This window comes from Perca fluviatilis, chromosome 19, assembly GCF_010015445.1.
Source record: "Perca fluviatilis chromosome 19, GENO_Pfluv_1.0, whole genome shotgun sequence".
Lineage (NCBI taxonomy): Eukaryota > Metazoa > Chordata > Actinopteri > Perciformes > Percidae > Perca > Perca fluviatilis.
The window spans coordinates 10,085,013-10,097,418 of NC_053130.1; positions in this window are offsets into that span (position 1 = coordinate 10,085,013).

Sequence of the window (12,406 nt, forward strand, 5' to 3'; positions counted from 1 at the left end):
GCCAGCTCATCATCACTGCAGGTGAAAATGTGATGCAGTCCTTAGTTTTGGCTGCTTGGCTTTTATCTGTTTGCCAAAGTGATTAATAACACAGTGTGTCCGACATTCAGAGAGGTTGGCAGAAAAAGAAAAATAGATAATGAACCGATGTCCAGAGGGGAAGGTAGCTGGGTGACGTTCAGGTGAGGTAAAATGTTGAATTTACTTGAATGTCAAGCTTGTTGTGAGTTTAACTCGAGCCCAAGTTGGGACTAAAATCCTCAGAGCCTGAGTGGATCAAGAATTGAATGATGCCAGAGCACTAATCTATTTTGAAAGTGAAAAAAAGATGATTGCCCTCAAAAGGAATGAAGGTAACCCACCAGCAACTATTAAGTCAGATCTCACAGGCAGTTATTGCTCATTTGTTCAGAAAGGGATAGATGTTGTATGACTCTTGTAAGAAAAAGTATGAGGCCTCAACATAAAACTGAAAAAACTACAACCAAAACCTTTCATTAAACTCAATTAAAAAGTATTATGTATTTGTTTTGTTTATTTAACTGTAAAGGTGAAATTAAATGTTATGGTTTCTGCAGGACACAATCTACCATGAAATAACTCATTTAAATACTTTCTACCTCTTCAGTTCCCCCTCTCTATAGATTACTTGCTCTTTTTTTCCACACTTTAATCTCGATAATGTTACAACTTAGTGATTCTCTTTCTTTTTCTCCCAACCTTACTTTGTTCTGCGGGTGGTTTTTTTCATCCAACTCTCTTTCTTTCGTTATGTCTCATTAGCTCTCTTCTCTGCTGCCTGTCACCTACACACCAAAACACAACACACACACACACACACACACACACACACACTTCCTCTTTTAGGTTCTCTGCCTTTCTGAGTTTTTTTCTTCTGTTGCATTTCATTGACATTCAATCTCTCTCTGTTTCTCTTTAGGTGGTCAGGTCACCCCTGCCTGATTATATTCTGATGTGCTTACAATTTCCTTTGTTTTCCTTGTGCTCTGTTTCCCTTTTCATCTGCCTTACCTTCCTTCCATCATCCCCTTTCCCCTTGAATTGCTTAATCCCCATCTTTTCTTGTAGCTATTCATCCTTTTGCAAATCCTTTATTCTCTTCTTTTACTTCCATTAATCCTTCTCTCCCTCCACCCCTCCACCCTGCCTACCTTTCCCATTTTGCTCTTGTTACTCCTCTTATGATGACTGCCTGTGTCCTTCCCTTTTGCACCCTCCTTTCCTTCCTTAAAGTGATGGTTTGTAGTAATTCCCTAAGGGTCCTTTGCACCATGACCTCGAGCCAAACACCATACCTTCACGAAGCTTGTCGAACATTAGCGTAGTGTAGCGTTATCTGCTGAATAGCTTAGCGAGGGGCGGGGACTCATCGGCGTATCTCGTAATGACCCCACTAATAATGCCCAGAAATGATACCAAACTTCTACACTAGTACAAATAGGTTATGCACTCATAAAACGATGGATTGGAAAGTTTGTAAGTACACCAGAAGTTTATGAACACTGCTCTCTTCAGCTCTCTGTTGTTGCTGCTGCTGCTGCTGCTGCTACCTGCAGTTAGACAGTGCTTAGGGCCGTCTACAAATTACTACACCGAAAAGAGATACAACAAAAATATTTATTAATTTAATGATTAAATAAGGTAATGTCTCCAAACTTACCTCAATTATTAATTGTCTCCTGCTAGTTATACTACAGCACTTAAAAAGTTCAGTGGTTAGTTAAATTAAAAAAAATTTAAGTTAAATTAAAAAAAATTTAAGTTAAATTAAAAAATATTTTTGTTGCATCTCTTTTCGGTGTTGTAATTTGTAGACGTCCCTAAGCACTTGTCTTACAGCAGCAACAACAACAGCAGAGAGCAGAAGCCAGCAGGCAAGTGTTATTTACATAAACTTCTGGTGTACTTACAAACTTTCCAATCCATCGTTTTATGAGTGCATAACCTATTTGTACTAGTGTAGAGGTTTGGTATCATTTCGGGCATTATTAGTGGGGTCATTTACGGATACAAACGTGGTCCATTAGCCCCTGCGCTAAGCTATTCAGCTGATAACGCTACACTAGCTAACTCTCCCAATGTTTGACCCAGGTGAAACAAGCTTCGGGGGTGTTTGGCTTGAGGTCATGGTGCAAAGGACCCTAGGGTGAATTACTCCGAACCATCACTTTAAGTCTTCCTCTCCTCTATACTTTTCTATTTGGCTCTTTTATCCCACAATCTCCTCCAGTCTCTTTACTTACCATTCCTTCCCTTCCTTCAAATTTCTAGCCTCCCATTTCCCTTATTTTCTTGTCTGCTTTCTCTTCTATCCCCTCCACTTCAACCCTTTTTTGCTTCCATTCATTTCCGTCCCACTTCTCCCCTACTTCTGTCTCCTGCCCCCCACCTTCCGTTGCTCACCTCACCTCACACAATTCCATTTTAAACTCATTTTACCCCCTGCATTCTTCCCATCTCCTTTGTTCATGTCAAATAAAGACACACATGGCCAGTGGCACACTCTCCTCTCTCTCACTAACTTACGTACACAAACACACACACACACACACACACACAAATACACACATCTCTTTCTGGCTTTCAGAGTCCTTTCTCAACGCTCTCAGTAACCCTACTTTTTCATTTCCGCTCCTTCGGTTTTGTTGCATGTTTATTTGTCTCTCTCCAACTCTCTTCCTCTTTGAGTCTCCCCTACTCTCCATATTCCCCCTCCACTCCCTCCATCAAGCCTAATGTCTAAGTACCATTGAATTTTCATCTTCTAAGCCTCTTTCATTCATATTTCTTTCTCCTGCTACTCCTGTCAACAGTATGACTCCTGTCAACATGTTTTTTTCTACCCATTACCCCTTGACAATTTCCTCATAAATCGCAACTTTATTCGCCCGTCAAGGCTGTTCTCACCAAATTACAATGTTCCCACCACTTACTTTTCTTCAGTCGTCTCGCACTTTAGATATCACTTTGTGATGTTTATTGAATTCCTAGAGTGGATTTTTGATGAAAATGTGAAATGTTACATTTTGATATTATTTTCCCCAACCTGCCTCATCTTCCTCTAAATAAGTTAATGATTGTCTACTTTTCCCAAAAATCCTTCTGCCATCTATGGGAACAATTTAGCTCTGGGTTATACTGGTAGCAGTAACAGTTTTGTGACTGAACTGTATTGTGGTGCATTTTCTGAAATTCTTCCACAATGGACTTCTTTTGTGATTCTTGTGATTGCTTAATGATGGGGTAAAAATAAGCCTTTCTTCTTCTATTCTCAAGGACAGACACCATGTTATAAATTTATGAAAAAAACATCAAGTTTTATTGTAGCTACTGAAAATACCTGCCTGTGATGTTACCTTGTCTAAAGTTGGCCACAGCAAAAAAAAGATACAGAACATTTGAAACAGTGGAAAAGTCCATAATAACTCTGAAACAGGGCACCACTTCTGACTTGCACACAATATTCATTTATTCATATTTATTATAGGCCTTATGTGATACAAGTATTGAAACCAGTTTCCTTATCTTTACTCGTTGCGTTTTTTGCATTTGCTTTAGCTGTTCACAAGGTGTTGTAGACACTGTCAAGAAATGGAGGGAAGAGCAGGCAGTCCTCAGAGAGAAGTTTTCTGTCAGAACATGTTACACACAGTCAGGTGAAAGATTGAGGGGGGTGAAAAAGATAGGACACAGTGTTCTAGTTTTCTTGCATGAAAATGTGTTTATAAAGTCTAGTTTTGCAAACATGCATTCATACAACATATCTTCCACCTCTCTATTCTTCCTTCTCCTCCCTTGTACTCCTTTTGTTTTTTAATGTTACATAATATTTCACTTAGTAAATTTTTAATCCGCCACTGAATTGGCTGCATAATTTCCAACATGTGTAAGAAGTTTTTAACCATTTTTTCTGTTAAACTATAAAGAAAACTGAAAAACTGAGGTGTTGCTCTAGAGGAGATGGATTCATTTTAATGGATCCTCAGTGCTTTTTATAGCTTTGTATAGCAAGGGACAACTAGAAAATTCCGCAATAAAGTTTGACAGTGTGCCTACTACTTGATGCACAACCCGAAAAACACTAGCTAAATATTAAAGCGCCCATATTATGCTCATTTTCAGGTTCATTCATTCATTCAGAAACCCGTATCTCACTCAAAACAGCATGGATGTTTTTTTTTCCAAGTCTGTATGCGTGTGGAAGCACAAGAGACACAAAATAACAACTCTAATCCCAGAAAAAGTGATTTTTTTGATAATATGGGCACTTTAATAGCAGTAGCTGTATTGACGTACAGTACATAGGTCACACTGTCACTGAGAGAGAGAGAGAGAATACAATTGTTTGGACTGCTGCTTGCTTCAGTGCTGATTGCACCTGCGGACAGATCCACCAAAACTGGGTAACAAAAATGATAATTGTTTAGACGCTCAACTGAGATGGACGAAACCTCACTGGTTCAGTTAAAGTGCTCATATTATGCTTTTGGCTTTTCCCCTTTCCTTTATTGTGTCATATATCATTTTTGTGCACATTATAGGTTTACAAAGTGAAAAAGCCCAAAGTCCACCCCAAAGGGACTTACCATCTCTAACAGAAAACCCTGTTCACAAACTGCTCCAAACAGCTCTATTGTAGTCCAGCCTTTACTTCCGTGACGAACGTGCGTCACTTTGTAACACACGTTATAATGCTCGCCTAGCTGCTAGCGTGGCACGCCCTCATACTCTGCAACTGACAATGTGCGACTCTGAACAAAGATGGAACAGAAGTGAGATGTCTCACTCTGTAGCTATAACTGATAGCTCAACATACAGGGTGAAAAGAGGAGCTGCAGCAATGTGCAGTACAACAAAAATATGGTGCTTTCTGAAAATGAAACCATATAAACCTATTCTGGTAGTATGAACCTGAAAATGAACATAATATGAGCACTTTAAAGCAATCAAGCTGCTAAATATGCCACTATGTTCACTGGCTAGTCTCAAGCTTTGTTTTGCAGCAGTCTGATGCTGGGCAGTGGGTTTTTACTAAAAACAGTTGAGTAAGCCGTAAAGTTGCAGGCCGTTAAACCAATAAGAATTAGCTAAAATACTCTAACTTCAAAGTCAGGTGATAACGGGTTTGATGCTTCGGGCGACCCCTTTCACATCAATGGGTAATAAGTAATAAGTAATTTGACATAGCCTATATCGAGTGCAGCTTTAAATGCCATAGAAGAAGCTGTGGAAGCTGGAAGACAATAGCCTACTGGTTTGTGGAGTACACACCATTTTTCAAAACAGCAAAAACCAAATACACATTTTTCCAGACTACATTAGCATTCATAGGAGACACTGAAGCAATAGTCGCATGATGACAGTATGCATTAACACAGCCACTGGGAAACGTTTAGGCATGGTTTTGATTTCTTTTTACCTTACTGGATTAATTCCATCAAATATCTGCTGAAACAATGAGATTAAAACAAAGCTAGGAAGGATTTGGTGACAATTATTGGTTCGTACAGGTGTGGTGTCACCTCCCCTCGCCTCCTGTCCCATCCTGTCTGTGTGAGGAGTGAAGAGGAGGTGCAGGAGAGGAAGAGAAGGTGTCAGAGAGCGGACAGCTGGGAGTTATAGTATCGATCCATGTCAGAAGGATGGCCTAAAGACAACTCCGCTGGGAAAAGCCTTCAACTCACTTTCTAACTATCTGCCTCTGTCTTTCTGTGTGCTGCTGGTGTGTCTTTTCAGTTCAAGTCAAAGTACTTTGGAATTTTCAAAAGAACTTAATGCATCCTATACTATAAACAGCAACTATAAACAGATTTATTAACCATTCAAAAAACTGATTATATTATATATATGTATATATATATATATATATATATATATATACTGTATATAATTTTTTGGGCAGTTTAGGCCTTTATTTTGACAGGACAGCTGAAGACATGAAAGGGGAGAGAGAGGGGGAATGACATGCGGCAAAGGGCCGAGGTCAGAGTCAAACCCGCTGTGTCAAGGAGTAAACCTCTATATATGGGCGCCTGTTCTACCATCTGAGTTATCTGGGCGCCCCACAAACTGATATTAATAATTATCAACGTTATATCATGACTTTGCGTAAACATACATACCACTTTCTAAAGCCAAGTGGCGCGTGTTATCTGTACGCATTATGAGCTATCCGCGTGTATGTACCCAGAAGAACGGGACGTTGCATTTGGAGCTATCCGCCTGTATGTTTACGCCAGAACGGGACGATGCAGTTGGAGCTCGGGTTGGGATTAGGAAAAGAAGAACGGGACGGTTGGATTTAGGAAGACAATAATGGGACTAATGGGTTTAGGAAAAGAAGAATTAGAATTATTTAGGAAACATGACATGCGGGACACGAAGGAAACGTGACACGCGGGACACGATCCCTGGTCTCCTGGGTGAAAGTCCTGTGTTTGACCCATCCGCCACCCTGACCAACCTCCCTTTGCAGATTTTCTTCCTTTCATACTACTCGCTATGCCGTAAATTGACAGCACGTCGCAGGTAATACACGCGTTGATAAACACGCCAAAAAGCAATTATGCTTCTTGATAACACGCCAAAATGGCATAACGCCACTTCATGAGATCAGTCTGTAATAAGATATTGCTGCCATTTAAACAACTGTCTATCTTTACTGCTCTATGTGATAATTATGACACAGTTTAAAAGTATATTTAGTTGTTCAAGAAGTCTTTCGCTTTTTTCTTTCCATTTACACACGCTTTTATTTGTTTTATTTTGTTGTTTTGTTTGTGAAATCAGTCTAGAAGTTTGGCGATGACATTTTTGTGGACAAACTGGAATTTTTGAAAAATAGAACATGTGAACTGTAAAGAATAAAGACTTACAAAGATTGGTTGATAAGATGAAGAAAAGAGTCAAACAACAGAAAATCCGAGGAAGATGTATCAGTATGACCCAGGATATATATATATATATATATATATATATATATATATATATATATATATATATATATATACAGACATATCTTTTCATTTTAGAGACCATCCTCTGTCTCTCTTTCCCATGTTTCTTCCACTCACTCCCATATATTTATGATCTTTTAACTCAATATACTTCACAGATCTGCTGACCAGCAGCTGTTAAATGTTCTGTGGTCAAGGCTCAACATAAAGCTGTGATTTTATGGTTTCAGCTCCAGCATCATACAGACAACCTCCTCCTAAGGTCAGCACTTCATTTAAAAAATAAAAAGCTTTAAAACCCAGTTTGAATAGTGTTGTGTTTATAATATGTTGCTGTATTACTCCCATTAGTTCTGTATTGTTTTATTTTGCTGTTAATTAGGATTTTGTGGTTTTCACTCTGGTCAGTTGCTTTGCTGTAGCTTCCCATCTTTTTGGTTTAAACAGTGGATTATAACTAAAGCTTTTTTACACACTTAGACACTTACTTATACTTTCTCACACACGCACAAACACACACACACACACACAAACACACACACACACACACACACACACACACACATACACACAAAACAGACAAACATCTCTTTACAGGCACACTGTCCAACTCCTGACTCCCTGCCTATAGAGAGAGGGTGGGAGAGAGTCCTTGGCAGGGGGTGAGATAGATGAGGATAGATGATTTCCTCTCTTTCTCTCTCTCTCTTTTGCTCATTTTCCTTCCTCAAGTTGTTTATATTTTAACAGTGTGTGAAAAAGGTTATGTTTGTGTGTGTCAGGGTTTGACTGAGGTTAGATTAGCAAGGACAACAGCATACGAGCGACTGCTGTTTCCCAAATATAATATTGTGTGGTACCATTACAGACTTTTAACTTTTTGAACTTTTGATTGAAAGATCTATTGAATGAAGGATTGCCATGAAATGTTGCACAGACATTCATGTTCTCGGGAGGATCGTCTTGGTCTCGTAGAACATTGACCACAGTTACCTTTCCAAAACACAAACAAGTTGAGGGAAGATTTTTGAAACATTTTGCATTTTTATAAAGAATGTTGTGACTGATATGTTTAAGAAAAGTTAAGCACGGCAGCATTAAATCAGCCCAAAAGCATATTTCTGCTAATTGCAAACTGCATGAACAACAGTGGTATGAGAAAAGATTGCTGATTGGTGTTTAAGGAGAAGACCATACCGATTTTTATAGTGTTCACAAATAAGTAGTTACTCATAAATCCTATCTTTTTCTAATCAAGCTCCCCTAAACATAAATATTACATGAACATGCAAGACAATACTTTTAATTTAACTTTAAAAACAAATTTAAATTGTACATATCTAATGTAAATATACGTTTTCTAAACCATAAATAGTATTTATTATGATTTTCTCCGCATTACCTGAAGAGCACAACTATTCACAGACATGCTGTTGTACAGAGCAGCCTCCAAGGAGTACAGTACTTTATAACAGTAGAAACAATGGAGGCAGTGTGGGGTCAGAGCTGCAGTTCAAAGAAAATAGATCATATCTAATCAGGAGAAGCAAGTATATGATCTTGTGAGAAAATGGTGTGCTCGAGAACAGCAGTAAGAGCTGAGGAAAGAGGTGGAGGTGACGTATCCTTTAAGTTCCAGATAAGAGTGCAGTGGAGTATATGGAGGAGAACGATTACGATTCAGCAGGTAGAGGTGACATGAGGTCTTACTTCAAGCCAGGGGATTTCAGTCTTTGATGGAAAATGTGGAGTTGAAGTAAAAGAGTGTCAGTAATAAGATATAACATCAGCCATTCTGGGCCTTACTAAATATGAATGCCTACCTTACTACAAGAGGAATTTTCTGTTTTTGATTAAACTTGCATTTCTTTACTGATTTTGGGACAATGCTTTTCATGGTAACAAGACCATCTTGCCTCTTTAATTTGGGGACAACAAAACATGGACATACAGTATGTACCATAGTTGCAGAGTATCAGAGGCTGTTTATTTGTGAAAGTATTTTTTTAACACTTCTTTCGAAGCCCTACACACCCATGGCTCACCCAGGTGTTTTCACTTAATCAAGCTAGATTCTTCTCAGTGGGTGCACAAATTGTTCCTTCTCTCTCCTGCAAGTTTTCTTGCACCTGTTAGCGCAGGGCGACTTATTCCTTATCATTCTTAGTGGGAAATGAACTTTTGGTAACCTCAAGTAAATCCCATAGCTCCAACAAACCTGAGCCTGAGCGCAGAGCTCTAATCAGCCGGAATGATTGAAAACAGCCGTTCAGGCTCTTTGATGATCTTATTAATGTTCCTCGACAGAGAAACACCTTAGTTTCCTGAGTCATTTTACATATAGCTATATGTTTATGCTACGGCCATCCATTTTAATGATTCATCTTTGTTTCTGTGAAATCATGGTTTTTCTGTTCGTTTGGTACAGCGAATGATTGTAAATACAACATTACCATTGAGCCTTAGCTGTCGTTGCTATGGAGAAGAAGCCTGTCAGAGGCTCAAATCAGAGTTGTAGCACATTGAAAATGCTTTGTCGTTGTAAATGGGAACGGAACACTGCCACATAGTTGGCAAATACATCCACAATTAACTCAGAATGTGAACGTGTATTTATTTAATAAGTATATGTATATAAAAGTCTATATAATACATTTTAGGCCTTTATTTGTATAAGACAGCTAAGACTTGAAAGGGGAGAGAGGGGGGAATGACATGCAGCAAAGGGCCGCAGGTCAGAGTCGAACCCTTGGCCACTGCTTTGAGGAGTAAACCTCTATATATGGGCGCCCACTCTACCAGGTGAGTTACCCAGGCGCCCAGTAGCAGACACTTTTCAATGCAACAGACAAACAGCTCACCCTTCTGGCTTGGAACAGCCCACTTACACGGTGCAGAAACCAAACTGCATCACCAACATTTTCTTAGTGAGCTGCACTTCTGTATTTCCAAGACAAACTACTCTTACTTTGACGTGAGTAGCACTGAACTCCGGCAGCACTGTTTACCCTCAAAAAATATGATTTCCCACTCTTCACTCAGCAGAGAAAAGTGACTCACTCTTTTCCATAAAACCCTGGATGAAGCTGTCATTATGGGGCAATTATTTTGAAGAAAAGTGACTGTAGGAAATGCATTGATTCTTTCAGAAGCAAGTCCCGCCTCCTGCTGTCTCACAGTTGGGCGGCTGTCCTTTCTTCAGCAGCTCTTTGATTGCAGCTCTCCACCGTATTGGGAAAAAGGGGCTGTAATATTGAGGCAATTATCTTAAATTGGGTGAAATTGAGACTCGTACAGTGGATAATGACTCTGGTGGCAATCATGTTCAAAGGCCAGAGGTGCTGATTGGTGGCCCGATGCACCAATCAACCACTGCACATAAAGACATACACACGCACACATTTTAACCATTTCTTTATGTCCACATAAAGAAAATGGTACAGGAACACAAATATTACAGATGCAGTACAATACATAAGCAAACTCATGGACCAGTGGCATGTAGCAGGTCTTCACTTAATAAGCACAATACTCAGTTCTTAAGGGTATAAGTAGCAACGTCTCCGCCATTATGTAGCGGCTGACAATAATAGCAGATATGGCACAGTACTTTGCACCTTTGCCTGATGCACCAATCAACCACTGCACATAAAGACACACATACACACACACACACACACACACACACACACACAGTGCTGACTTCTTTGTCAGTACAGTGACAACGTTTTTACCCACGCTTGAATATAGTTTTATCTTACAGTTTTTTTCGTTTGCTAAACGACAGTGGGCACAACTGGAGTAACGTGTGCAAAACTCTAACTACAGTCTGCACAGCAGCAGTTCATGTGGACCAAACTCTAGCTCATTTTTCTTTGCTTGAACACAGTTTTCAAAACTCTACACACTTATCCCATGACTTTAACCACAACCTTCACAACACTGAAGATTTACAGCACTTTGTTCAAATGCTAACACACTGCTGTCAAAACTGTCAAAACATGAATAGATTTCAGTCTGGTGCCTCAGTCTGATTGGAATTTTAGCTGAAAGCCTAAGCAGGTGTCTTGTTTTAGACTAGTTAGTGAACATGTACGGTATTTATACAGAGAAAGCTCAGAAAGCCTTTTTTTGTATACAAACACCAAACAAGAATGACACAATGATACACTGTACCGTTTGAGAGAACCAGGTAAAAGAGCAAAGATACCAATATGTCCAGGTAAGATGTCTGAGGTTATATATACAGCTATAAAAAAAAGTGAAAAACACTATATCTTTACAATAGTAAAACTGCGTTCTTACTGTTTTTCAGAAAGTAATGGAGGTGAAAGCAATGGAAACACCACATTCATTGCAGGCATCCATTGTGATGAAGAAAACTTGCCGCATGATGCTGTAGAGAGGCAGGATTAGTCACACTATTCTTTGTTACTGTTATGCACCTTTATTTATTTTTTTCCAGTAATTCCATAAACTTCTAGAGACAAAATACTAAGCAAACTGCTGATTATCATTCCTTCTTATTTTACATAAAATCTATATCATTTCTTTAAAGAAACTATTGAATGGTGTGAAGTCATTCAAATTGTTCAAACTGTAAAGATGAGAAAGTTTGTAATCGCTGTATTGGTGTTTGACGCTGGTGTTTTTACCCTCAGTGTGTTCTGAGTGACAGTGTGTGTTATCTCAGTGAACATTGTTCTGAGTGTTTGGCTGCTCTGAGCCTGTTTGAGACGTGTGTTAAGAGTTGTGTTGCTTTGAATGAGTTCTGCAGGTGATGTGAACTGTTTAGTTCAGGTGACCGTTGGTAGTGCAGACTGTAGTTTGAGTTTTGCACGTGTGGCTTCAGTTGTGCCCACTGTCGGTTTAGCAATCAAAAATTACGTTCATAACGTAATTTGTGCTGTCTGAATAATTAACATGCACTTCTCTTATTTCATAACTATCTGTAAACAGGATTTAATTCTCCCACCCTCTCCCCTCACTGTTCTTCTTCCCTCATCAACTTCACCTATCCTCTCATCAGCATCTCCTTATTATATTCATCTTGTTTCCTCCCTCTTGATGTGATAATTTATATCAGACGAAAGGGGGGGGCTCTCTGTGGGGTTTTATATTTACTGTCACTCAACTCTTGGAAAGATCTCCCTAATTTTTTTTCCTCTGATTATTTTGCTCCCGGGACTGAGATCTCATCAGACAGGCACACACATTTTCATGTGTGTGTGTGTGTGTGTGTGTGTGTGTGTGTGTGTGTGTGTGTGTGTGTGTGTGTGTGTGTGTGTGTGTGTGTGTGTAAATGCAGCAGTGTTTTAGAAGGGAACAGAAGGTGATGTTCTGTGTTGTTTAACAGGAAATTAAAACATGAAGGAGAAAATTAATGAAGATGGACCATTTGAGAAAATGAGCGAGGAAGAAGGGTGAGA